This window comes from Orcinus orca, chromosome 15 (genome assembly GCF_937001465.1).
Source record: "Orcinus orca chromosome 15, mOrcOrc1.1, whole genome shotgun sequence".
NCBI lineage: Eukaryota > Metazoa > Chordata > Mammalia > Artiodactyla > Delphinidae > Orcinus > Orcinus orca.
This window is the reverse complement of record NC_064573.1, coordinates 55,746,482-55,772,250: the sequence shown is the minus strand read 5'-3', so window position 1 is coordinate 55,772,250 and position 25,769 is coordinate 55,746,482. Positions and strand designations below refer to the sequence as shown.

Genomic DNA, 25,769 nt, shown 5'->3' with positions numbered 1-25,769 from the left:
CCAAAATGGGCCAAAGACCTAAATAGACATTTCTCCAGAGAAGATATACAGATTGCCAACAAACACATGAACTGATGTTCAACATCACTAATCATTAGAGAAATGTAAATCAAAACCACAATGAGGTATCACCTCACACCAGTCAGAATGGCCCTCATCAAAAAATCTACAAACAATAAATGCTGGAGAGGGTGTGGAGAAAAGGGAACCCTCTTGCACTGTCGGTGGGAATGTAAATTGATACAGCCACTATGGAGAACTCTATGGAGGTTCCTCAAAAAACTAAAAATAGAACTACCATCTGACCCAGGAATCCCACTACTGGGCATATACCCTGAGAAAAGCATAATTCAAAAAGAGTCATGCACCAAAATGTTCATTGCAGCTCTATTTACAATAGCCCGGAGATGGAAACAACCTGTGTCCATCATTGGATGAATGGATAAAGAAGATGTGGCACATATATACAATGGAATATTACTCAGCCATAAAAAGAAATGAAATTGAGTTATTTGTAGTGAGGTGGATGGACCTAGAGTCTGTCATACAGAGTGAAGTAAGTCAGAAAGAGAAAAACAAATACCGTATGCTAACACATATGTATGTAATCAAAAAAAAAAAATAGTACTGAAGAACCTAGGGGCAGGACAGGAATAAAGACTCAGACGTAGAGAATGGACTTGAGGACACGGCCGGGGAAGGGTAAGCTGGGACGAAGTAAGAGAGTGGCATGGACATCATATATACACTACCAAATGTAAAACAGATAGCTGGTGGGAAGCAGCCGCATCGCACAGGGAGATCAGCTCGGTGCTTTGTGTCCACCTAGAGGGGTGGGATAGGGAGGGTGGGAGGGAGACACAAGAGGGAAGGGATATGGGGGAATATATGTGTACGTTTAGCTGATTCACTTTGTTATACAGCAGCAACTAACACAACATTGTAAAGCAATTATACTCCAATAAAGATATTAAAAAAACAAACAAACAAAAAGATAAAGTGAGTTTATTGCTTTTTTGAAATTCTTATGGAGTTAAGTGTAGGTTCACATGCAGTTTTAAGAAATAATAGATACCGCATATACTTTACCCAGTTTCTTCCAATAGTAGCATTTTGAAAAACTATCGTATATCACAACCAGGATATTGGCATTGATAAAAATCCACCACTCTTGTTAAAATTCCACGGTTTTACTTGTACTCATTTGTAGGGATCTGTGTGTGTGTAGGTGTGTGCATATGTGCACTGGAGTCTCTGTATCTGTGGGTTCCACATCCGCAGGTTCAACCAACCTCAGATTGTGTATCATGTTTATCTGAGGTTGATTTAACCCATACGTGTGGATTCTGCAGATACAGAGGGGAGGGGCGACGTTGGGACATGAGCAAACATGCATTTTGGTATACGCATGGGGTCCTAGAACCAATCCCCCTTGGATACTGAGGGAGGATTGTTCTTAGTTGTATGCAGTTTTATAACATGTATTTAGGCTCACGTATTTACCATCACCGTCAGGACCGGTTCCACTGCCACAAGGATCCAAGACCCTTTCAGGGACACACCCACCTCCCTCCAGCACCAGCCTTCCCCTCTTACCCACCCCATCCTACCGCCCCACCCTCAGTCCCTAACTCTGGCTGGCACTAATCTGTTCTCTGCCTCCATAATTTTGTCATTTCAAAAATGTTGTATAAATGACATCCTTTATAAATGGTATGTAACTTTTTTAGGATTGGCTTTTTTCACTCACATAATTCCTGAGAGATTAATCCAAGCCCTTGCTTGTATCCGTGGTTCGTGTTTGTTTGTTTTAAGTTGCAGAGTGGAATCCCATTGTATGTAGATTGAACAGTTCATCTCTTGAATATCGGGTCTTTTTCCAGGTTTTGGCTATTATGAATAAAGCTGCTATAAACATAAGTACTGGTTTCTTGTGCAAACATAATTTCTCATTTTTCTGCAGTAAACATCCGTGGATGCAATTTCTGAGTCCTATTGTAATTGCATGTTTGGTTTAATGAGGAACTGCCAAACCGTTGGCCAGAGTGGCTTTGTCATTTTACATCCCTGCCAGCATACGTGAGCGATCCATTTCCTCTGCATTGTCATCAGCATTTGGTGTTTTCACTATCATTTCTTTTAGCCATTCTCATAGGTATGTATTAATATTATGATTTTAATTTGGATTTCTCTGGCCAATGATGTTGAACATCTTTTTTTATGTACTTATTTACTATCTGTATACCCTTTCTGATGAAATGTCTACTCAAGGCTTTTGTACATTTTCTAATTTAATTGTTTGTTTTATTACTATTGAATCTGAGAGTTCTTTACTTACCCTAAATACTAGTCCTTTGTTGTAGGTGTGATTTGCTAATATTTTCTCCTGCTCTGTAGCTTTTCATCCTCTTTCCATGGATGTTCACAGAGCAATTTATATATATATATATATATATATATATATATATATATATATATATACACACACACACATCTTTATTGGAGTATAATTCCTTCACAATGCTGTGCTAGTTTCTGTTGTACAACGAAGTGAATCAGCCATATGCATACATGTACCCCCATATCCCCTCCCTCTTGAGCCTCCCTCCTAGCCTCCCTATCCCACCCCTCTAGGTGGACACAAAGCACCAAGCTGATCTCCCTGTGCCATGCGGCTGCTTCCCACTAGCTAGCTGTTTTACGTTTGGTAGTGTATATATGTACATGCCACTCTCTCATTTCGTCCCAGCTTCCCCTTCCGCCTCTCCATGTCCTCAAGTCCATTCTCTTTGTCTGCGTCTTTATCCCTGGCCTGCCACTAGGTTCATCAGTACCATTTTTTTTCAATTTCACATATATGCATTAGTGTACAGTATTTGTTTTTCTCTTTCTGACTTCACTCTGTATGACAGACTCTAGGTCCATCCGCCTCTCTACAAATAACTCAATTTCGTTTCTTTTTATGGCTGAGTAACATTCCTTTGTATATATACGCCACATCTTCTTTATCCGATTATCTGTGGATGGACATTTAGTTAAGACAAAGGAGGCAAGAACATACACTGGAGAAAAGACAGCCTCTTCAATAAGTGGTGCTGGGAAAACTGGACCAGCTATGTGTAAAAGAATGAAATTAGAACACTACCTAAGACTGTATACAAAAATAAACTCCAGATGGACTAAAGACCTAAATGGAAGACCGAACACTATGAAACTCTTGGAGGAAAACATGGGAAAAACACTCTTGGGCATAAACCACAGCAAGATCTTTTTTGACCCACCTCCTAGAGTAATGAAAGTAAAAACAAAAATAAACAAATGGAACCTAATTAAACTTCAAAGCTTTTGCACAGCAAAGGAAACCATAAATAAGATGAAAAGTCAACCCTCAGAATGAGAGAAGATACTTGCAAATGAAACAACGGACAAAGGATTAATCTCCAAAATATACAAACAGCTCATGGAGCTCAATATCAAAAAAAAAAAAAAAAAGCAATAGCTTTTCTTTTTGATGAAGTCAGTTTTTTTCTTTTATGGGTCATGCTTTAGTGTCAAGTCCAATAACTCTGTTTAGTCCTAGATCCCAGTGATTTTTTTCTGTTTGCTTTTTTCCTGCAAGTTTTATAGTTTTGCATTTTATACTTGAGTTCATGAATCATTCTGGATTCATTCTTTTTATAAGGTGTGAGGTTTATTTTAGGTCGAGTTTTTTTCTTAGTTTTTGCTTTTTGCCTATAATGTTCGATTGCTCCAACACTGTTTGTTGAACGGCTATGCCTTCCTTCACTGAATTGCTCTTGCACCTTTGTCAGAAGCCAGTTGAGCATATTTGTGTGGGTCTGTTTTTGGATTCTGTCTTCTGATCCATAGAATTTTCTATACCTCCACCAACTCCAGTGTCTTTACTGCAGCCATATACTAAGCCTCCGTATGATTGGATTGATTTCTCATTTTTATTTCTCTTTGTCATGATTATTTTAGCTATTCTGGGGTCTCTTTTCGTTCCATATAAACTTTAGACAGAGCTTCTCTATGTCTATGAAAGACCTGGTCAAGATTTTAATAGGAATTGCGTTAAGCCTATAGATCAGTTTGGGCAGAATTGACATCTATACCATTGAGTCTTCCAATCCGTGAAGGCAGTATGTATTTCCATTTATTTTGATCATCTTTGATATCTTCATCAATATTTTGTCATTTTCAACATATAGATTTTGCACATACTTCCTTAATTATTTAATTTGCAGTAGTTTTAAATGGCATTGTGTTTTTGTTTCCATATGTTCCGTGTTAGTATATTGAAATGTGATTGGACATTGCGGCTTGACCTTGTTTTCTGCAAAATTGCTGAAGCCACTTATTGGTTCTGGGAGTTTTTTGTAGAGTCCTTGGAATCTTCCATATGTAATACAGTCGTAACATATTTAAATAGAGATGATTTTATCTCTTCTTTTCCAATCTGTATGCTGTTTATTTCTTTTTCCTGCATTAATGCAGTGGCTAAACCTTCCAATGCTATGTCAGTTAGAGAGTGGTGAATGCAGATATCCTTGCCTTGTTCTGATCTGAGGGGAAAGCAGTCAGTGTTTAAGTAGGATATTTAAGTAGGATATTAGCTGTAGATTTTTTCTACGTGCTCTTTATCAGGTGAAGATAATTTCCCTTTACCCCTAGCTTGCAGAGAGTCATTATCATCAATGTATGTTGGATTTTGTTAAATGCTTTTTCTGTATTAATTGATATAATCATGTGATGTTTTTCTTCTTTAGCTTTTTCGTGTGTTGTATTACATTGACTGATTTTAGAATGTTGCACCAAGCTTGCCCAACTGGTCATGGTGTATAATTCTGTTTACACATTGTTGGATTCAATTTACTACTGCTTTGTTGAGGACTTTTGTATTTATATTCATGAGGGATACTGGTCTGAAGTCTTATTATGTTTTCTTGTTTTGGTTTTGGTATTATAAAATGAGTTGAGACTTCTTCCTTGTGTTTCTGTTTTCTAGAAAAGATTGTGAAAATTAGTTCTAGTAAGTCTTTAAATGTTTGGTATAATTCTCCAAGGAATCTATCTGGGTTTGGCGATTTCTTTTTTAGTAGTTTTAGATTATGAACTGCATTCCTTTGATGCTTATAGGGCTGTTCATATTATTTGTCTCGTCTTAGTTGTTCTGTTAGCTTGTGGTTTTCGAGGAATTGGTCCTTTTTTCCCAAGCTCTCAAATTTTTTAGCATAAAATGTTTCATTGTCTTCTTTTATTATGGTTTTAACAGTTGCAGAATCTATAATGATATTCCTTGTTTCATTTACAAAATTGGTGATGTGCATCCTCTCTTTATCTTTGTCAGTCTTGTTAAAGCTTTAAAAACAACTTAAAAGTGTTGTCGATTTTTTTTTTCCCCCCAAAGAACAAGTGTTCTGTTTCACTGTTTCTCTGTTTCTGCTTTGGGCTTATTTTGCTTATCTTTTTCTAGTTTCTCATATGGGAAATTAGATTACTGATTTGAGACCTTTCCTCAATTCTAGAGAGGAAATAGAAATTTCTCTCAGCATGGCTTTAACTGCATCCATGTATTTTAAGTTTTCATTTTTATTCATCCTGATATTTTTTTAAATTTCTTTGAGACTTGCTCTTTGACACATGGATTACTTAGAAGTCTGTATTTTTAAAAAATTTATTTATTTTATTTATTTATTTTTGGCTGCATTGGGTCTTTGTTGCTGCGCGCAGACTTTCTCTAGCTGCGGTGAGCAGGGGCTACTCTTCGTTGCTGTGCGCGGGCATCTCCTTGTGGTGGCTTCTCTTGTTGCAGAGAACTGGCTCTAGGCACACGGGCTTCAGTAGTTGTGGCTCGCGGTCTCTAGAGCGCAGGCTCGGTAGTTGTGGCGCACGGGCTTAGTGGCTCTGCGGCATGTGGGATCTTCCCGGACTAGGGCTTGAACCCATGTCCCCTGCATTGGCAGGCCGATTCTTAACCACTGTGCCACCAGGGAAGCCCTAGAAGTCTGTAGTTTAATATTTACATATTTAGAAATTTTGTTAGCTTTCTATTACTAATTTCTAGTTTGATTCCATATAGTCAGAGAACACATTATATATGAGTTCAATTACTTTTAATTTTGTTGAGGTTTGTTTTGTGGCTTAGGAGCTGGTGAGTCTTGGTGAAGGTTTAGTGGGCGTTTGGAGACTGTGTGCTCTGCTATTGTTGGGTGTAGTGTTCTCATATGTCAGTGTGGTTCAGTTAGTTGGCCGTGTTGTTCGGATCTTCTATAACTTTGCTGATTTTCTGTCTAGTCATTTTATCAGTTTTTAAGAGGAGGATGTTGAAGTCCTCCACCATATGTGGATCTCTGTATTTTTCTTTACAGTAACATCAGTTTCCATTTCATGTATTCAGACGCATGTTTTAAAGCTCTATTTGTTGAGTACAGATGTAGGATTAGGATTGTTGTGTCTTCCTGTCAGATTGGTCTTTGTACCATTGTGTTATGTCTCTCTTTTTCTCCAGTAATAGTCCTTGTTCTGATGACTACTTTATCTGATATCAGTATAGCCACACCTGTTTTTTAAAATTAATGTTTGCATGCTGTACTTTTTCTGTTGAATTTGAAGTGAGTTTCTTGCAAAGGGCATTTAGTTGGACCATATGTTCATTCACTCTGCCAATCTCTGTCTTTTAATTGGTGTATTGGACCATGTATACTTAAGATACTTGCTGAAATGTTAGTGTATAAATTGGCCATTTCATTATTTGTTTTCAGTTTGTTTCCTCTTGTTCTTCTGTTTGTCTTTTCTTGCCTTTCTATGTATTACTCAAATAGTTTTGACTTTTTCTTGATTTATTTATAATTTTTTATTGTGATAAAATGTATATAACATTCATCATTTTAACCACTTTTAAGTGTATACAGTTCAGTGGCATTAAGTACATTCACATTGCTGTGGAACCATCATCACTGTCTTGTCCAGAACTTTTTCATTATCCCAAACTGAAATTCTGTGTCTATTAAATCCTCCCTTCCTCTCCGCTTCCAATCCCTGGTAACACTATTCTTTCTCTCTCTGTAATTTGCTTGTTCTAGGAACCTCATATAAGTGGAATCACGCGATATGTGTCATTTTGTGTCTGGCTTATTCCACTTAACATGATGTCTTCTAGGTGTACCCATGTTATAGCATGCATCAGGATTTCATAAGGCTGAATAATATTCCATTCTGTGTATACCACGTTTGTTCATTTTTAATAAATCTGTGGGTTATTTCCACCTTTTGGATTTTGTGAGTAATGCTACTGTGAAATTGGTGTATGTTTGAGTCCCTGCTTTCAATTCTTTTGGGTATATACTTAAAGTAGAATTACTGGATCACATGGTAATTCAATCTTTTAAGTTTTTGAGGAGCCGCCATACTGTTTTCCACAGTGGCTGCACCATTTTACGTTATTTTGTTTCCAACTTTATTGAGATATAATTACATATAACATTGTATAAATTTAAGTTCTACAGTGGGTTGATTCGATACACTTATATATTACAGAATGGCTACCAGCATAACATTAACTGACACTTCTATCTTGTCACATTATTACCATTTCTTTTTTGTGGGAAGCACGTTTAAGATCTACTCTCCTAGCAACTTTCAAATATGCAACACAGTATTATTGACAGTAATAATCATACTGTACCTTAGATGCCCAGAACTTACTCATCTTTTAAGTGGAGGTTTGGTCTCTTTGACCAGCATCTCCCCTTTTCCCCCACCCTTCAGCCCCTGGCAACTACTAATCTACTTTCTGTTTCTATGAGTTCAGTTATTTTAGATTCCACATACATGTGATATCGTGTAGTATTTGTCGTTCTCTGTCTGACTTACTTCACTTAGCACAATGTCCTCAAGGTCCATCCGTGTTTTTACTGGTGGCAAAATTTTCTTCTTTCTCGTGATTGAATAATATTCTGTGTGTGTGTGTATCCATTCATCCATTGATGGACACTTAGATGGTTTCCATATTATGATTATTGTCAATTATGCTGCAGTGAACTTGGGAGTACCGATATCTCTTTGCAATCCTACTTTTCTTTCTTTGGATATATATCCAGAAGTGGGACTCCTGGATCATATGGAAATTCTGTGTTTAATATTTTCAAGAATCTCCATACTGTTTCCATAACAACGGCATCAGTTTACATTTCCATCAACAGTGCACAAAGGTTCCCTTTTCTCCATATCCTCACCAACACTTATCTCTTGTGTTTTCATGATTGCCATTCTAACAGATTTGAGGTGGTATCTCATTGTGGTTTTATTTGCATTTCCCTGATGATTAGTGATGTTGAGCACCTTTTTCATGTGCCTGTGGAGCATCTGTATGTCTTCTTTGGAAAAATATATATTCAGTTCTTCTGCCCATTTTTAATAAAATTTCTTGGTTTTTCACTGTTAAGTCCCACCAACCATGCACAACAGTTCCAATTTCTCCACATTATCGCCAACACTTGTCATTTTCTGGGGTTTTGTTTTGCTTTCCTCTGTTTATAACGGCCATCCTAATGGATGTGAAGTGATGTCTCACTGTGGCTTTTACTTGCATTTCCCTAATGATTAGTAATGTTGATCATCTTTTTATGTGCTTACCGTCCATTTGTATTTATACTTTGGAGAAATGTCTGTTCAAGTCCTTGACCATTTTTTAATTGGGTTGTTAGTTTTTTGTCATTGTTGAGTTGTGGGAGTTCTTTCCATGTTACAAATATAAATCTCATATCAGTTATAAGATTTAAAATATTTTCTCTAGCGGTTTTGAGTATATCTTTTTGCATAGTTTTCATAGTGGCCGTTCTGTGTATTACAACATACATACGTTTCTTATCGCAGTGTATTAATACCAACATTTATCACATTAAGTAAAATTTGGAAACCATAGCCATTAGATCCCTTTACCTTCCAAACTTTTAGATATCATTAAGTACTGGATTGCATTCTGTTTTTTTAATCATCAGATATATTTTATGAAACTCTTTCAATGAAAAGATTGCATATACGTGTCTTTCTGTCAATTTCCTTGTTCCTTTCCTTATGTTCCATGAGTCTTTTTTTTTCTTTTCTTTCCATTCAAAGAACTTCCTTTAGCTAGTCTTTAAGATTAGGTTTGCCAGTGACATATTCTTTTAATTTTTCTTTGTGTAAGAATGTTTTCATTTCTTCTTCATTCCTGAAGGATCATTTTGATGAATATTAAACTTGCAACTGACAGTTATTTTCTTTTGTCATTTGAAAAATGCCACTTCCTTCTGGCCTCCAGAGTTTGAAGTGAGAAGTCTTCTGTTACTCACATTGGTGTTCCTCCATAGAAATGCTTGTTTCTCTTTGGCTGCTTTCAGATATTTTCTTTGTCTTTTATTTTCATAGGTTTCATTATAATATGTTGGTGTCTACTTCTTTGGGTTTATCCTGTTTGTATTTTCATCAGCTCCTTGAGTCTGCAGATGTGTGTATTTTACCAAATCTGAGAAGCATTCAGCCACTATTTCTTTGAATATTCTCTCAGGCCCACTTTTTCTTTTTTGGGGACTCTAATGAACTGAAATTTGGATCTTTTGTTATTGCCTTGCACACCCTTGAACTTTCTATTTATTTTAAAAATATTCTGTTTTCTCCCTGTTGTTCAGACGGGGTGAATTCAATGATACGTCCTTTGTCTGCTCCACCCCTCTTTTCAGTCCACCCCCACCAAGTTGTTTTCTTCTACTATTTCTGTTATTGTATTTTTCAATTCTATTAATTTCCGTTTGGTCCTTCATTATAACTTCTGTTTCTCTGCTGAAGTTTCTTTTGTTTCATATGTTCCAAAAGAATTTGCAGTTGATTGTTGAAACATTGATCTGATGGCTGTTTAAAATTCTCTTTAGATAATTCAACCATCTGACTCATCTCAGTATTGCCATCAGTTGGTTATTCTTACTTAAGTTGTGACTTCTCTTGAATTTTGGTATGACAGGTGGTTTTTTATTGTATCCTGGACCTTTTGTCTGTTAAATTAGGATCCTATTTAAGTATTTCATTGTAGCAGTAGTCACACTGCTGGAGTTTGGTATGAAGTCCCGGCCTACTTATCTGGGCCACGGTTCCAATGGCAATTGAGTTTTCAGTTCCTTTCCGTTCTTATTTCGGTTGGCTGGGTTTTTCACCAGTCCGTGCTGGTACCACCTGAGGGAGCAGAACGGGCTTTTGATGGCCATGCCTCTGGATGCCTCTCAGTGAGAGAAGAGTGTCTCAAGTCTGTATGGACAACGAGGCTTTCTTGGCCTACTACTTGTCAGGTATAGGAGTTTTGATGAAGGGACACTCGAAAAATGGTATCTGAGAAAAAGATACAAAATTGGTAAAGAGGTATACAAGATATATTCCCAAGAGTGGGGTTGCTGGATCATATGACAACTCTATTTTTATTTTTTTGAGGAACCTCTGTACTGCCCTCCATAGTGGCTGTACCAATTTACATTCCCACCAACAACGTAGGAGGGTTCCCTTTTCTCCACACCCTCTCCAGCATTTTTTATTTGTAGACTTTTTAAATGATGGCCATTCTGACCAATGTGAGGTGGTACCTCATTGTAGTTTTGATTTGCATTTTTCTAATAATTAGTGATGATGAGCATCTTTTCATGTGTCTGTTGGCCATCTGTATTATGTCTTCTTTGGAGAATGTATAACTGAATCACTTTGCTGTGCAGCAGAAACTATACAACATCGTATAGTTGTATGTTGTATAGTTGTATGTTGTGAAACAGCATTGTAAATCAGCTATACTTCAATAAAATAACTTTTAAAAAAGGAGGTATACAGGAAAAGGACCTAGAACTGTGCTGAAGACACAGCATTTTCTAGAGATGGCCCTACATACTTTCCGTCTGTGATGGAGGTAAAGGAAATAAAAGGAGGCTCCCTGTCTTTCTGTTCACTGCCTTTGCCTCTGGAATTGAGCATATCACCTAATTACCATAAAAATTAGCCTCATTGCCTTCTATTTTAGCAGACATTTGATTGGGGTAGCATTGGCCATGGTAAGTGTACATAATTTACTTCTGCTGAATCTGCTGCCCAGTCTGAACCATGAGGGAACTGTAGAAATTAAGTTACAGCAAACGGCATCATTTGGGCACTCGACAGCTGCAGCGTGGTTCCACGTAGATTAGCCAGGCTTGCTCCCGAGACATATTTCCCTTACTGGGTCGTCTTTTAAAGGCACCGTGAGCAATGTAGGAACGACGCTAAAAGTTAGTTCAACTACAGTTGCTAACCCTTTAGATTTTTCTCCAAAAGTTGCCCTTCAGGATGTTTTCTGAGTGTGAATTCTGGGATGTTTACCCCTCAGAAGGGTGAATAAGGAATGCATGAGAGATGAAAATACTTGTGAATAGTGCATTCTCAGCAGCCCAGCACGTATGCTGGCTTAGGAGCAAAGACAGTTATGAATTGGTAACGATAAATTATATACCAGCTTCTCATGTCTTACTGTTGCTGGAATTTAATCAAGATGTTTTCGTATTGACCCTCCATGTCAGAGACTTCAAGGTAACATGATATCAGCCACATCGATACTCAACATTCTTATTAAGTGGGAGAGTCGGACCGAAGCATTTAATATGTTGGAAGACAACTAGAGCCTAGTTTGTGATCGAAACATAACTGTATTATATATTTTTTAATCCCTGGTTACTGCAGATAATGGCGTGTATTGACGTTGCAAAATATTGTAATTAAAGAATAGGCTTAGTATAGAACTTTAAACTGCACTGCTTTTTGTTTTCCATTATTGAAATAGCTTTAGGGTGGCCATTTCTTTTCAGATTATTAGCAAATACAGCCAGCCTTTGTGACCAAGAGCTCAGTTTTGTCATTTCGTTATCATTGACGAGAGAAAGAGGTTGGTTGTATGTTGATTTCAAGGCAAATTTACATTTTTTTTATTGTTATCTCTCTGCCACTGGACAAGTTGACACAAAATAAGGTATTCAACATTTAATAAGACTTTAAATAGATCAATTTCAGAAAATTTAACTGGGGCTTTGGGATTTCATATTTTTTGCTTAAGTATAACTGTAATTGTCAGCAACTATAGAGGGTGATTTTTAATTGTTACAGAGTAAAAGATAATTTTGGAATGTTACGGAATTTGCTTAAGAGGTTTAATTTTAGGGGAAACCCTCTCCTCTAATCCACGTGACTCATGCTTCTTCCTTAAACTCCTTGAGGGCAGGCACCTTATCTTCATCTCTCTGTTGATACTGCAAAACTCACACCACCCCTATTTATGTGTAATGACTGGACTTTGATTATATATACAAAATAGTAGATATAACAATAGGCTCTACCATCTCTTATGGCTTTGGACCATCCATATTTCAAGCCAGTGCTTCTTAAGTAATCATTCTTTTTAAGTGATTAAATTCAAAGTAACTTAAATATAGATGCATTACGTTGTACCATTACAATGCCAGGTGGTAATGCTCCTTAAGGGCAGGAATTTTTCTTTACAACCCCATTCCCAGTACCTGGAACAGTGTCTGGCACATAGTATCCCCTCAATCTGTGTTGAATGTATGAATGTATTTTTAAGACACTGTGAAAAATAGCCAGTCAGGCTGCCTTTGTATGGGAAGAAAACCCCAGTTTTCATGTCAGGAAATCTAAATTATTGTCCCGTCTCTGCTACTAAACTGCTGTGTGATCTCAGGTATGATACCTAACCTCTCTGTGCCTTTCTTATCTATGAAATGAAGAAATTAGATTTTATGAATGATAAAGTCCAGTCCATGTTTAAAAGTGCATAATTCACTGATTGGTGATTCTCAGCATGCATTGGGAAGTGGCGCTTGGAAACAAATGTACAATTTGTGGCCATGGAACCACAGTGTTGCCAACTGGCATACCTGGGGGTTGGAACTAAGACCTGGGTCCCTGGCTACTAAAATTTTGGCTCTAACAGTTGAACTAATCATCAGCTAAATAAATAAGTGAATGAATGAAAGAAAGAAGGAAGGAAGGAAGAAAGAGAGAAAGAGAGAGAGGAAGGAAGGAAGGAAGAGAAAGAAGGAAAGAAAGAAAAGAAAAGAAAAGAAGAAGTCAAAAGCTCTTCTATACTTTGGCATGGAAAAGTGATTTTTAAGAATAAGGAAAACTAAATCTAACACAGAAGAGTAAAATGTCACACAGTGATAAAAAAGAACTAGATTTAAATCCTAACTCCAATATTTTCTGTGACCTTGGCCAAGTAATTTAATTTCTGTGCCTCTCTTTTGGCATCTATAAAAATGAAATAATGATAATATCTAAATGAAGTCATTTATTTATAGTTTCTGGGACACGGTAGGCTTTGAAATCCTTACAGTCAGCCTGGTATAAAGGAATTAGGTAGGTGAATGGAAATAAAGTTGATGAAAGAGAAATCTGTATATTTGGCTTGAGGCAAACACCAAGAGGTCAAATAGTGGTTGAGTGCGTGGCTGAGATCAGACTGTCTACGTCTGATATAAATAAAGCTGGTACCTTCACTCACCAGCATTAATAATTTGGTCATTTATTACCATCTCTGCATCTCAGTTTTCTCATCTGTAAAATGGCGCTAATAGCAGTACCTCCCTCATAGGGTTATTGTGAATTTTCAATGAAACAATCCGGGTAATGTGCTTAGAACAATGCCTGGTGTATAGCCAGCACTCAGTAAATGAGGCTGTTCTTATTATGTTCCATTAAGTTCATCCAGAGGGGGGGGAATGAAAGGCATGTAGAAGCCTGCCAGCCCAGTGAACGAAGAGAAAGCAATGGGGATTCAGTAGGACCAAAGAGATTATCATAGTCCTAGTGGGTTTGGGGAGGGGAGTTGTTTGTTGTTTTTTTAGAAAACTATTTATAAACATATTAAGTTTTGAGATTTTTAGGAAAGAAAGGCTGTGTAAATCCAAGACGTTGGGAGTTCCCACTTAAGTCATTGACAGTAAATATCACAGTCTCCAATTTATTCTTGGGTGGTGGAACTTCTTATGAGAAATCTGCCATAGGGAAAACGTCTTTTAGTCTTCAGCCACGTGGGTTAAAAGGTATCACTAAATCGTGCTCTAACAGTTGTAAGCAGTCAGTCTTTTTATAACAGGGCAACAGCTGAGGTATCAGTGAGCCATTACATACCCTGTGTTTACCAGGGAGCCCAAATCATTCTGTCTGTAGAGAAGTGAGTCAGGTGGGGGGCAGTACCTGTACATTTCAGCACAGCGGGTCCTCTAACCAAACGCTTGAAGCTGCGAAGTTGCCACAGATAAACTGAGATATGAGGATAGGATGGAAAGAATACAGGTCAAATTTAAAAAGAAAATAAAATAGAGGCTAAGTTTCCAACTAGCACTGCATATCTTAAAGTGCATTTCTTTATGGTGAGCTTTAAAGAGACATGAAATAAGCCTGTGTGTTTCAGGACTGTGAAGCCTTTTTCATTTGATTAGGAAAATTTGGGTATGTCTGAGCACACATTACCTCATTTAAAAAAAATTGTGTGCAGGGCTTCCCTGGTGGCGCAGTGGTTGAGAGTCCGCCTGCCTATGCAGGGGACACGGGTTCATGCCCCGGTCCGGGAAGATCCCACATGCTGCGGAGTGGCTGGGTCCATGAGCCATTGCCACTGAGCCTGCGCGTCCGGAGCCTGTGCTCCGCAACAGGAGAGGCCACAACAGTGAGAGGCCCGTGTACCGCAGAAAAAAAAACACAAAAAAACAAAAACACACACACAAAAAAATTGTGTGCAAAAACAAACAACCTGATTAAAAAATGGGTAGAAGGAATGAATAGACATTTTTCCAAAGAGGACATGCAGATGGCCAACAGGCACAGGGAAAGATACTCAACATCGCTAATCATCAGGAAAATGCAAATCAAAACCACATGTGATAGCACCTCACACCTGTCAGAATGGCTATCATCAAAAAGGACACAAATAACAAATGTTGGCGAGGATGTGTAGAAAAAGAAATCCTTGTACACTGTTGCTGGGAATGTAAATTGGTGCAGCCACTGTGGAAAACAGTGTGGAGGTTTCTCAAAAGACTAAACATAGAACTACCATATGACCCAGCAATTCAATTCCTGGGTATATATCCAAAAAAACCCCAAAGACACTAATTCAGAAAAGATACATGCACCCCAGTGTTCATAGCAGCATTATTTGCAATAGCCAAGATATAGAAGCAACCTAGGTGTCCATCAAGAGATGAATGGATAAAGAAGATGTGGTATATTGGTGTATATGTGCGTATATATATGATATATACACACATATACAAAGCGGAATACTACTCAGCCATAAAAAATGAAAGCTTGCCATTTGCAGCACCATGGATGGACTTGGAGGGCACTATGCTAAGTGAAGTAAGTCAGAGGAAGGCAAACACTGGATGATCTCACTTCTATATGAAACCTTAAAAATACAACAAACTAGTGAATATAACAAAAAAGAAGCAGCTTCACAGATACAGAGAACAAACTAGTGGTTAGCAGTGGGGAGAGGGAAGGGGGGAGGGGAAATAGAGGGGTGAGGGATTAAGAGGTACAAACTTAGGTGTAAGATAAGCTACAAGGATAGATTGTACAACACGGGGAGGATAACAGATACTTTACAATAACTATAAATGGAGTATAACCTTTGAAAATTGTGTATCACTATATTGTATACCTTAACTTACATAGTGTTGTGCAGCAACTATACTTCAACTAAAAAAAATGTGCACTTGTTCAGAAATAGGTTAAGACTCATTATATCAAGTGGATTGGGGTAGAAGGGCCTTCTTAACAGAGAGTGATAGATTTCTCCCTTAGAAGCGTTGTTCCTTACACATTAAGGTCATCTAGACAGTGTGAAGAGCATCTTTAAAATGTGAATATCCCTTGAAAGTGTCAGGTCTCTACATTGTTCACACTTCAAAGTAAATCACTTTCATCACTGACTTTTCTCTCTTCCCCGGTTGAGGATTTGACCTTGAAGGCAATGAAGTTTCCAATGGAAGCTAGAAACTAAATTAAATTAGAAATTAAATTAAACACTGAGGGACTTCGGAGGTAAGTTGGCTTGAGGTGTAGGACCTTTGATCAGATGTTCAAGTGGTCAACTGGTAAAGAAGAAGACATTGAGTCATTTGAGAAAAACAGAGACTAGATTAATTTAGTTCACATTTACACCAGGATTTTCAGAAGTAGGTGGTCCAGTTCCAAAATTCTATATACAGTGCTTCAACTGTAATTTAACAAGGCTTGAAGCTATTGCTACCGTCTGTGCCAATTCATTACAACAGGGTGAATGTTAATGACTATGTAATTAGCAGGGCTCCGGGCAAAATGAAAGGGCAGGCCCTTCGTTCAAAAAGCAGGACAGAGGGTTGTTACATGTGCACACGTCTAAAACCATTTCTTTTCTTCCACCATCTGTCTCTCAACTTGTAGCATTTTTTATTGGCTATTTAATGTAGTTCCAGGTAAAGAAAAGCAAAAGTTTAAATTATTAGCATGAATTTAACCATTCATCTTTATATTGTGCAATACAAATATAAGAACATCTAACTTTCATGCAGAATCACCAAAATCATGCAATTTGTATGTCATAGATATGCATACATACGTCATTCTTACCAGAACAGTGGAAACACTACACAAAACTTAGCCTACCATTTTTATTTCACTTATTGATACGTGTACCAACATGTACCAATAGTCTCCCTTTGGCTTTCTGATGAGTGAAGGAGAAAAAGAACTACGATTGCCCTTCCTTTCTCTTCCTTTTTATGTATCATCTTCAGCATAAGCAGCTGGCTACTACAATGGAAAACATGCAAGAAATAAACAATATGATAGGGTTTCTTGGTCATCTGTGTTTCTTAGAACACCAATGTCTTCTTGCAAAGTTAGAGCCAAGTTCTGGTTCCCATTGGGAAGCATGGCCTCTTGGGACTGGCAGCCATAGACATAGCACACTCAGCAGATCTCACTGACCTCCAAGGAATTGTGCGTCTACCAGAATTCACATTCACGCATGTTATATGCAGATGAGGCAGCGAGGGATGTCTGGGGACAGGCATATTATTCAGGTACCCCCGATCACACACGTGCTCTATTATCCTGTTGGACTGTACCCACAGAACACTGGCTCAAATATAAAGGCATTAAGCAGCACAGGGCTGTTCTGAGCATGGAGCCCCATGGAGCTGCCCAGGTGGGCAACGCCCATGTGTCCAGCCCTGCTTTGAAGTTTCTTACAAATGAGGAATCGGTCAGCAAAGAGGTTTGCAAAGGCAGTGGCAACTGGCTAGTCTTCCTTTTTTTGCTTTTTATTTGGCCTAAGGCTGCCTCAGACATATGGGAAGTAGCAGAATAATTGCAGACCTTGTTGTGAAATTGATTCTTACTCTAAGACCTGCAGGGGTGAGAGGATTAGGAGGCTTGTAGCTAGTTTAACTTTTGGTCTTCAAACAAGCACAATGTGTTACGGACTATAAACGTGAGTAACATTTTATGAGAAAACTTGAGATTTCAAAAACTGATGCTGCTTATTTGGTGAAAGAGGTAATTGGGTAAAAAAAAAGAAAAGAAAAATGAAGAGAAACTATTTGAGTGGAAGGACAACTATACCGGAAGTTAGGAGGCCTGTGGTCTAGCTCTGGCTTTGTTATCTACAAACTGTGACCTCGGATAAAACAGGTCACGGCACTAGTACTCATTAGCCTTGTCTATAAAACAGGGTTTGAACTTACGGGGTTTCTGTTTTAAACTGTGTTTAGTTGAAGAGGCGTTTGTAAATGAAGAAACTCATTTTAAAGATAGAATTGTAGACTTCAAAGGATTCTTTCTAGAATTTCCAGAGCTCCCCTCTGTGCTTCCTCAGCTGTGCACCACGAGGACCTGTGGTCGAATGATCATCTCTCCCACACTTCTGCGTCTGCTTTATACCGAAGGACAATTAATCGTTGCTAAAAATCGAGGCGGATTTGAGAGAAGTTGAGTGACTTTTTAGGTCTGTGGATTTATTCCAGTTCTGTTTTTATGTTTACTTTAGATCTTTCAGCTCGTGCCCCAACGAAAATTTACCTTGCTCCCTGAAAGTTCTGCTTTATGACTTATTGAGTGGCATTATTAATATTTCATCAGGCGATTATTTTCACTGTATTTTAGGAAGGACTGCCAAAATGTAGAGCACGGTTTTTATTACGTCTTGCAGAAAATTGAAATTTTCACACAAAGGTAGACTTAATCTTTTTTTTAATCTTAATTTAATTTTTTTAACATCTTTATTGGAGTATAATTGCTTTACAGTGGTGTGTTACTTTCTGCTTTATAACAAAGTGAGTCAGCTATGCGTATACATACATCCCCCTATCCCCTCCCTCTTGCGTCTCCCTCCCACCCTCCCTATCCCACCCCTCCAGGTGGTCACAAAGCACAGAGCTGATCTCCCTGTGCTATGCAGCTGCTTCCCACCAGCTAGCTATTTTACGTTTGGTAGTGTATATATGTCCTTGCCACTCTCACTTCTTCCCAGCGTACCCTTCCCCCTCCCCGTGTCCTCAAGTCCGTTCTCTACGTCTGCTAGACTTAATCTTACAGTCAAAAGAGAAATAAATATTTGAAAGTAAAAGCAGGAAACAAGGGAATTAAAATGCGCTGAGTTCTTTTATGTACCAGTTACTGTGTTTTACATGTATTATTGTGTTTAGTATCCACATAATCATCTGTGGTAGGTGATAATAAGAATACTACCAGTTTTCCATGGGAGGCCAGAAAGTCTTCTGGGAGCTTCCATTCCAGTATTATATGTCCAACCTCCTGCATGAGAAGCCCACTCGGTACTGACCTCTCAAAGTCAATATGGCTAAATTAAGCTCATCCTTTTTCCCCAGAAGTCTTCTCTAGCCACATGCTTTCTCATCTAAGTGATAGGTAGTCACGTCCTCTTCCGGTTATGTGGGCTAGAAACCTTGAGGTCATCCTTGCCTCCCTCATTCCTTACCCCCTCCACCCACTCCATCAGGAAATCCTGTTGACTCTCCTTCAAAAGAAACCCAGCCTGGATCTGATGCCTCCTCACCAGCACCACCTGAGTCTGAGCCAACATCTCCTCTCGCCAAGAAGACGAGCTTTCCACCTGCTCCATCCTGGCCTCCCCTGTGGTCTCTTCCCAGCCAGCAGCCAGGATGAGGCTACTGAAACAGAAGCTGTGTCAATTCTGAGCTCAGGCTCCTGTGGTGGACCCCATTTCACTCAGAGTAAAAGCCAGAAAGCCTTGAGCTGCCCTGGATCCGTCCTTCCCTCCACCTCCCCATGGCACCATTTCTCTGCTACTAATCGTGTACTTGCCAGCGCTACTCCATCCCCACTGACCCCCTAGCAATTCCAGGAACAGCCCCTGGGAACACTCCTGCCTCAGGGCCCTAACGTTGGCCATTCCCTCTGCCTGGAACACGCTTCTCGTGCACATGACTAACCCCCTCACGTCTTTCAAGGTTTTGGTTACATGTCACTTTCTTAGTGAGCTCCCCTTAGCGCCCCACAGCCAACGACGAACAGGGATGAGGATTCAATGACACACGACGGACAGAGGGCACCTTTGAAGGTTGGGGAAGGTGGTGGAAGGCTGGGCAGATCCTAGAGGACAGGGCTGAGCAGACACCCCTAAGTAGTTACTCTAGCACAACCCAGTGCAGTGGGAAGAGCACACCATTGAATCAGACTACTTAAGTTCAGATGCCTGTGTGTGCGTGTCAGGGTGTTTTGTTTGTTGTTTTTGTTTATTTTTTTGTTTGTATTTTTGTTTTTTACCTTTCCTTTGCTCTCATTCTTTCGCAGATATAGAGACTAAATATGGTTACTCAGTGATAGAAAAAGGGCAGGAAGAAAAAGTTTAAAAGGGACTGTTGGGGTGAGGGAAGGGAAAAATATACCCAAGAATCAGGAATTCTTTTTTTTTTTTTTTTTACATCTTTATTGGAGTATAATTGCTTTACAGTGGTGTGTTAGTTTCTGCTTTATAACAAAGTGAATCAGGAATTCTGCATTCTAATCTCAATTCTGTCACCAAACAACAAATGCCTTGGGCAAGTCATTCCTTAGTTTCAGTTCCTCCATCTCTAGAGTAAGGAAATTAGGCAAGAATTAGTAAGTTTCCCAAACCTGCTTGATCAGGAGAATGAACCTGGGAGCGTTTGCAAAATGCAGATTACCCTGAATCTACCCATGAATAGTCTGATTTAATAGGTCTTGCATGAAATTCTATAGTTTGTATTTTTCACGAACTTTCCAGACAGTTGAGATGATCAACCACACTTGGGAACTGCTAGATTAGATGACATTTAAGGCACCTCCCATTGTTTAAGAGATTCGTTTCCTAAGTATTATTTAATTCAGAAAACATCCCAATTGTAATAAAATTGATTTTTATTGTATATGTGGGTGTCTCGGTCAAAAACTGCATAATATTTTCATTTTTTCCTATGGAAAATTAACACTAGCACAAAATAGATTCTCCATATTTATAAATGAATAAATGGTCAATTCCACATGTTTAGAAAGTAAACATTTTTTAGCATCTCCTTGAGTAACCTATTTCTCATATATGTAGGGAAGAATTCAGTTTGTCTAGTGTCCTTCAATATTAAGAATATTTAACACAATAATCATACATAAGCCAGGGCTCATAATGATAATTATACCTGAAAGGTTTTGATCATGGAAAACCATTTTTATCTTTTATAACATAGGTAGATGAGATGCACGTGAAAATATAATATTCCCAAGGTGCTTTATGTGCTCTGAAAATACATGATATTTTTGTGCTACTGTTGTTCTTGCTTTTTACCACCTACAGCGTTTCTAATTCTTAACTTGTCAACCTTGCCAGCCTCAAATTATTGCTGGAACGACTTCTGCAGAGAATTGTATTAACCCCGAATTTTTTGAATGACCAGCGTTCTTTTCGGAAACAAATAACAGTGTTGTGGGTTTTGAAAGGGGTTGAACTTTGAGGCAGAGATTCTGAGATGTCATTCTGCCTTTGTGTCTCTTAACTTAATAAAATTAGGCAAGCCCTGTCACCTCTGCTGGCCTCTAATTCCTCTTCTGTGAAATGATTTCTCCATTTCTTCAAGCACTATCATTCTTGTAAATAATTAGGCGGTAAGAAATTACTCACCCCCAGATTCAATTCTGAATATCCCTCCACCTCTGCCTAATACTTAGATTGACTGTTTTTCTCATTCCCTCTGATGCTATTTGAATGTGCTACTGAGGGCCACAAAATCATATTGCTTAGAAGCAAACAGAAACAGAATTCTGTTGATTCCTTCATTTTTCAACACCAGTCATTTATGCATGTAACACAAGTCCTTGTCTCCGAGACCTTTCAGAAAGGAAAATGACAGCATAAAGCATGTGATGTGGTCATACTAGGTACCCCCCTCCTTAAGTCTGGGCCCAATTAGAAGTTCCATTTTATCGCTTTCATGAGAACGTATTGTTACTAATTGGGGGTAATGCTTTGGTTTAGGCATCAGTCAGCACCTAGTAATGCCCTTGGAAAGATTCTGCCATAATTGGTGTCCTCCTGTGATATCAAAAGAACTACCCTGGAAAGAATATTTTTTAACCCCTTTTTTTAGTCACAGCTGCTTAGTTGCAGTGTTGTTAAAACAAATAATGCACAGGAAGTGAACACAGTCTTGTGTGTGTAATATGTCTTACAAAATCACATGATCAGTGCTTGCGTTTTATTGCTTTTTAAAGAGGATATAAATATTAATAGTAGAAAAGTAGATTGTAGAACAGCAAACCTATTTATTACGGGGATATTGTTTTTTATTTGTATAGTTGATTTTCTTTTCTGAAAAGCATAAAAATAAAGTGGAACATCCTGCAAGAGCCCTGCCACACGAATTTGCTGTGAAACGCTCTTCTCACATCATTAAATTTAATGGCTGCCCGGGTGGTTCTTAGGCAATCTTCTTAAGTATCTTTTTGTTTCAGGGTAGTTACTGCATCTAATTATTGCATTTAATTGTGTTTCAGAACAGTTGAGCATCACATACCAAGAGGGACATCGGGTTAAAAAAAAAAGAAAACTGCAACGTTTGGATCTTTTCCTGCTTTAGAAGCAAGAAGAATGGAAAATTGATAATCAAAGGTAAAACTGTCTCCTTTTCCCTTAAATCACATATCTCTACAGCTTCCTTTTCAGTCACCCTGTGTAAAGTAACTTTTTCTTTTTTGATTGTATGGTGGAGTTTAATGAAAGTATTTCTGGCTTGTAATTCCAGGCGTATTAATAGGCTGCTGACACATTCAAGTCTGTGTTGTTTTAACTCCTTAGTTGCCTGTTCAGAATCTGGACCAGATGTGTTTGATATGTTTCATCTTTATTCTTGGTGTTGATCTGCAGCGGCAGAGCGGGCCGATGCCACTTTCGTAAATCTGCGGGCTAAAATGTTGTGCTTTAGGTTAGGCGTGGAATTGTGGGAGGAGATGACGTAGCGTCAGCTTCTTTTTTCTTGGCGTGTTGGACGGATTTGAATTTATCACCAGAGACTGATCAACTTGATCTGTGTGAGGTAAGAAAGGCAACGGAAACACTTGAGGCAATGCTATGATCTCTGCTCCTTTCATTTTATTGTGTAGTTAATGGAAAGAAAAAAGAAAGGTCTCGACAATGGAAAACTCAAAGATACTACATACGTGGTATCAGATCTAAAGGGGATTGATATCGCTGAATACATTAACAATCGATCGTGTTTGCTTTGCTTGCTTGCCCAGGGCAACCACTTGGGCATGCTCCTTTATTGGGGAGCTGATCCCGAGCACTGGGGAGAGTGAATGGGGGAAGAAGCAAAGACCGAAGTAAGAGCAGGTGAATGAGTTCTTCACGGTGGACGTGGGAACGTGGTCCCCCTGGGACTTCCGAGGGGATCTGGGATCCCTCCTGGAATTTCTGCCTGAAGGATGTGTGGCCAAAGGTTTATCCACTGGCTCTTTCCCCTTGGTTGTGGACTGCTCCTGGGTCATTAACTCCCCCACAGTTCTGGGCTCTGCTGGCACTTGTCACTTGTGGTAGACACTGCAAAGGCAAAGAGAATCTGAGTTGGCACAGAACCGTCCATCTGTGCAGCCATGGCTGAAATCAGAGGTGAACCAAGGGGTGTGACGCAGGGAACCAGAGGTGTCTGTTGTAGTTCTTTTTACTTTATTTTCAATCATCAAATAAATCACATGGTCCTCCTAAATGAACTATTTCCAGGAAGAAAACGTTTTGTGTGTTAAAGGCATTGAAGTGTGATATCCAAATGGCATAGAACCAAAGGGAAGTCTGTTTCAAAACTGACTTCTTCATCAATAAATTGTCATGTTCAGAGTGAAAAGTACATCTTGGCCCACGTGTGCATTGGATATTATAGATAGTAAGATTTGAAGTATGACCAAAATATTGGAACAGAGATAATAGAATAATAGTTTATAGTACCTGTACTTATTACTCACCGTATATTGATTTACGTACAAGAAGGTATCTGTGGAAACACAAAAATATAATTATTGTCTTTCCTATTTGGAAACAACCTCATTAGCAGTGTCATTATTTGTGTGAAAGGCGTGACAAATTATGCACGTCTGAGCATAAAGTTCTAAGGATGGTCAGCTGGCAACAGATTTAACACGTTAAAGTGAATCAGGGTTGGTTTGTTTGTTTTCGGCATGAGGATATTCAACAGATGAAAACGAAGCCAGGTAAAGGCTGTGGTTGTGTTGTGACCTAGAAGAGCCTTTGTTCAGAGAAGGAATGTAATTGGTGAGCTCTCTAAGGAGCAGCTGTGAAAACAAATGAACAAGCAAACATTTCAACTGATGCAATTAACATGCAAATTCCTAATGAAGGAAATGAAAATGGGGGGAGGAAGGAAAAGGGTAGCAGAAAGAGGCCGGGCAGGGGAACCAAGGAAGCAGTGACAGGTGGCAAGGCAGAAATCCCCAAACTGGACAGAATCGAACTATAGAATGAAGAGAATCCCACAACAGTGGAGAGATACTTCCTAGAGCAGCCCTCATCCTGAGCTCAGGATGCAGACTGAGCGAATGGTCCCAGTTCATCTGAGGCCTGATAAGTTCCTGGGTCATCACAGAAAGAGTCAATGACTGTGTCTTCTCCCCTGAACAATGCCTTCGCCTCTCATTTGACTTCCTTTCTGTGGTCTCATGAGACTCCAAGGTCTCCTAAATAAAAGGTCTGACCATTTCTGCTCTTTCCTCGGAAATTATTTCCTAATTGACCAACTTATCATTGTCCAAACTTCTTAATCAGACATTGAAAACCTGCCACTCTAAGTTTTCGACTTATTTCTTACCCCTTGACTTCACTCACCAGTGGTCTAGACCCTTGGTTAGTACCGCAAATTCTGTGATGTATCAAGTCTTCCAAGTGATTTGGATGCATTTGGGTTCTCAGACGTAAGCTGGTCTAGGACAAGGCCCAAGAATTTGCATTGCTAAGAAGTTCCCAGGCTGTGTGGCTGCTGCTGGTGCAGGAACCTTCCTTTGAGAACCATTCTGTAAAACAAATGATCCAGTCCGGCACTACAGTTCCTACACTGCAGTTTGAACTCAAAGACCGCAATAAAAGGACTCAGTTGCCGGCATGCACCATTGTGGAGAGGTGTACTAGATTAAGAACAGGGTCTGTCTTCTGGTCAGAGACCATCTTAGCGTCATAAAGTCCCCAACAGTAAGCTTTTTGATACATTTTTATATCCCCCACTGTGTTATAGACTCATAAATATTTGTTGGATGGATGGATGGACGGCTGGATGGATAGAAGTGAAGGGAGGGAGGGAAGGTGGGAGGAACAGATAGACAGGTTTGGCAAGCAGTGGTTGGTTTCAGCAAGGAACTTAACGCCTACAAAGAAACTGCTCTCCAAAGAAACTGCCATTAGGGAAAGACTAATTACCATCCCATGAAAACCTCCTTATTGTAGAAGACCACATTCGATACATCAGGCATTTGATTAGGTGGAATAACTACTCAGAGCCTGAGCGTCTGGCTGTCAATAGTATCGTGCTCTTTCATAAGCAGAGTCTTTCAAAAAGGACTTTTTGCCATTTGGTTGAGTACAACGGGGGGGAGATATAATTTCTATCGAGACGAACTGTACGTTTTGCTTTATAAAAGAGCCACTGGCTATGTGAAACCACGAACATCCAGTTAATAAGTTCCTTTGCGAATGTCTCTTCCTGGAGTTTAAATTTTTGCAGCTGCGGCATCACTCGTATGTTTATTCCCATTTCGGACAATTGTGCTTTCTGGTTTTTTGCTTTCTCGCATCCAAATGTGTTCGTGTATCAATGTGGCAAATTTTCTCTCTGCATCTTTTATCTGCACACATCGTCCCATGATTGGCTTGGTAAATTTATCCTACTTTTCGTGCTAAAATAACTGTTCCTCCTGTCTGTTTTCTGCCTGCTCTTTGATTTTTTTCCAGAAATTGGGCTGAAGGCCCGCTTTTAGAGCTCAGTGTGAAATTTATTCTGTGTGTTTTTAAACCAAGTTCCCACATATTTCTTTCCGCTCTGGGTTCTGTAGTGGCATCAACTTCAAAAGGCACCTTTGAAAGAGCCTCTTACATTATGTATTTGCATAAATAATAGCAGTGAATGAAAACAGGAATCTCAAAAATGTATTTCATCATTCACTTAAACGGT

General features: G+C 38.9%; 1 protein-coding gene and 1 long non-coding RNA gene across 7 annotated transcripts in view; one reads left to right on the top strand and one right to left on the bottom strand.

Annotated features, from left to right (window-relative positions):
- Positions 1-25,769, top strand: part of DLGAP1 (DLG associated protein 1) — an 833,306-nt gene that overhangs the window by 261,755 nt on the left and 545,782 nt on the right. For all 6 annotated transcript variants that reach the window (XM_049698295.1, XM_033439361.2, XM_004275937.3 and 3 more), the window contains exon 3: positions 22,096-22,210. The gene's annotated coding sequence lies outside the window, so the exon portion shown is untranslated. The remainder of the gene's footprint in view (positions 1-22,095; positions 22,211-25,769) is intronic.
- The window catches only part of LOC125961299 (uncharacterized), a 196,062-nt gene that overhangs the window by 24,361 nt on the left and 145,932 nt on the right, over positions 1-25,769 (bottom strand). Inside the window, exon 2 of the long non-coding RNA XR_007471839.1 lies at positions 133-636. This is a non-coding gene — a long non-coding RNA (uncharacterized LOC125961299). The remainder of the gene's footprint in view (positions 1-132; positions 637-25,769) is intronic.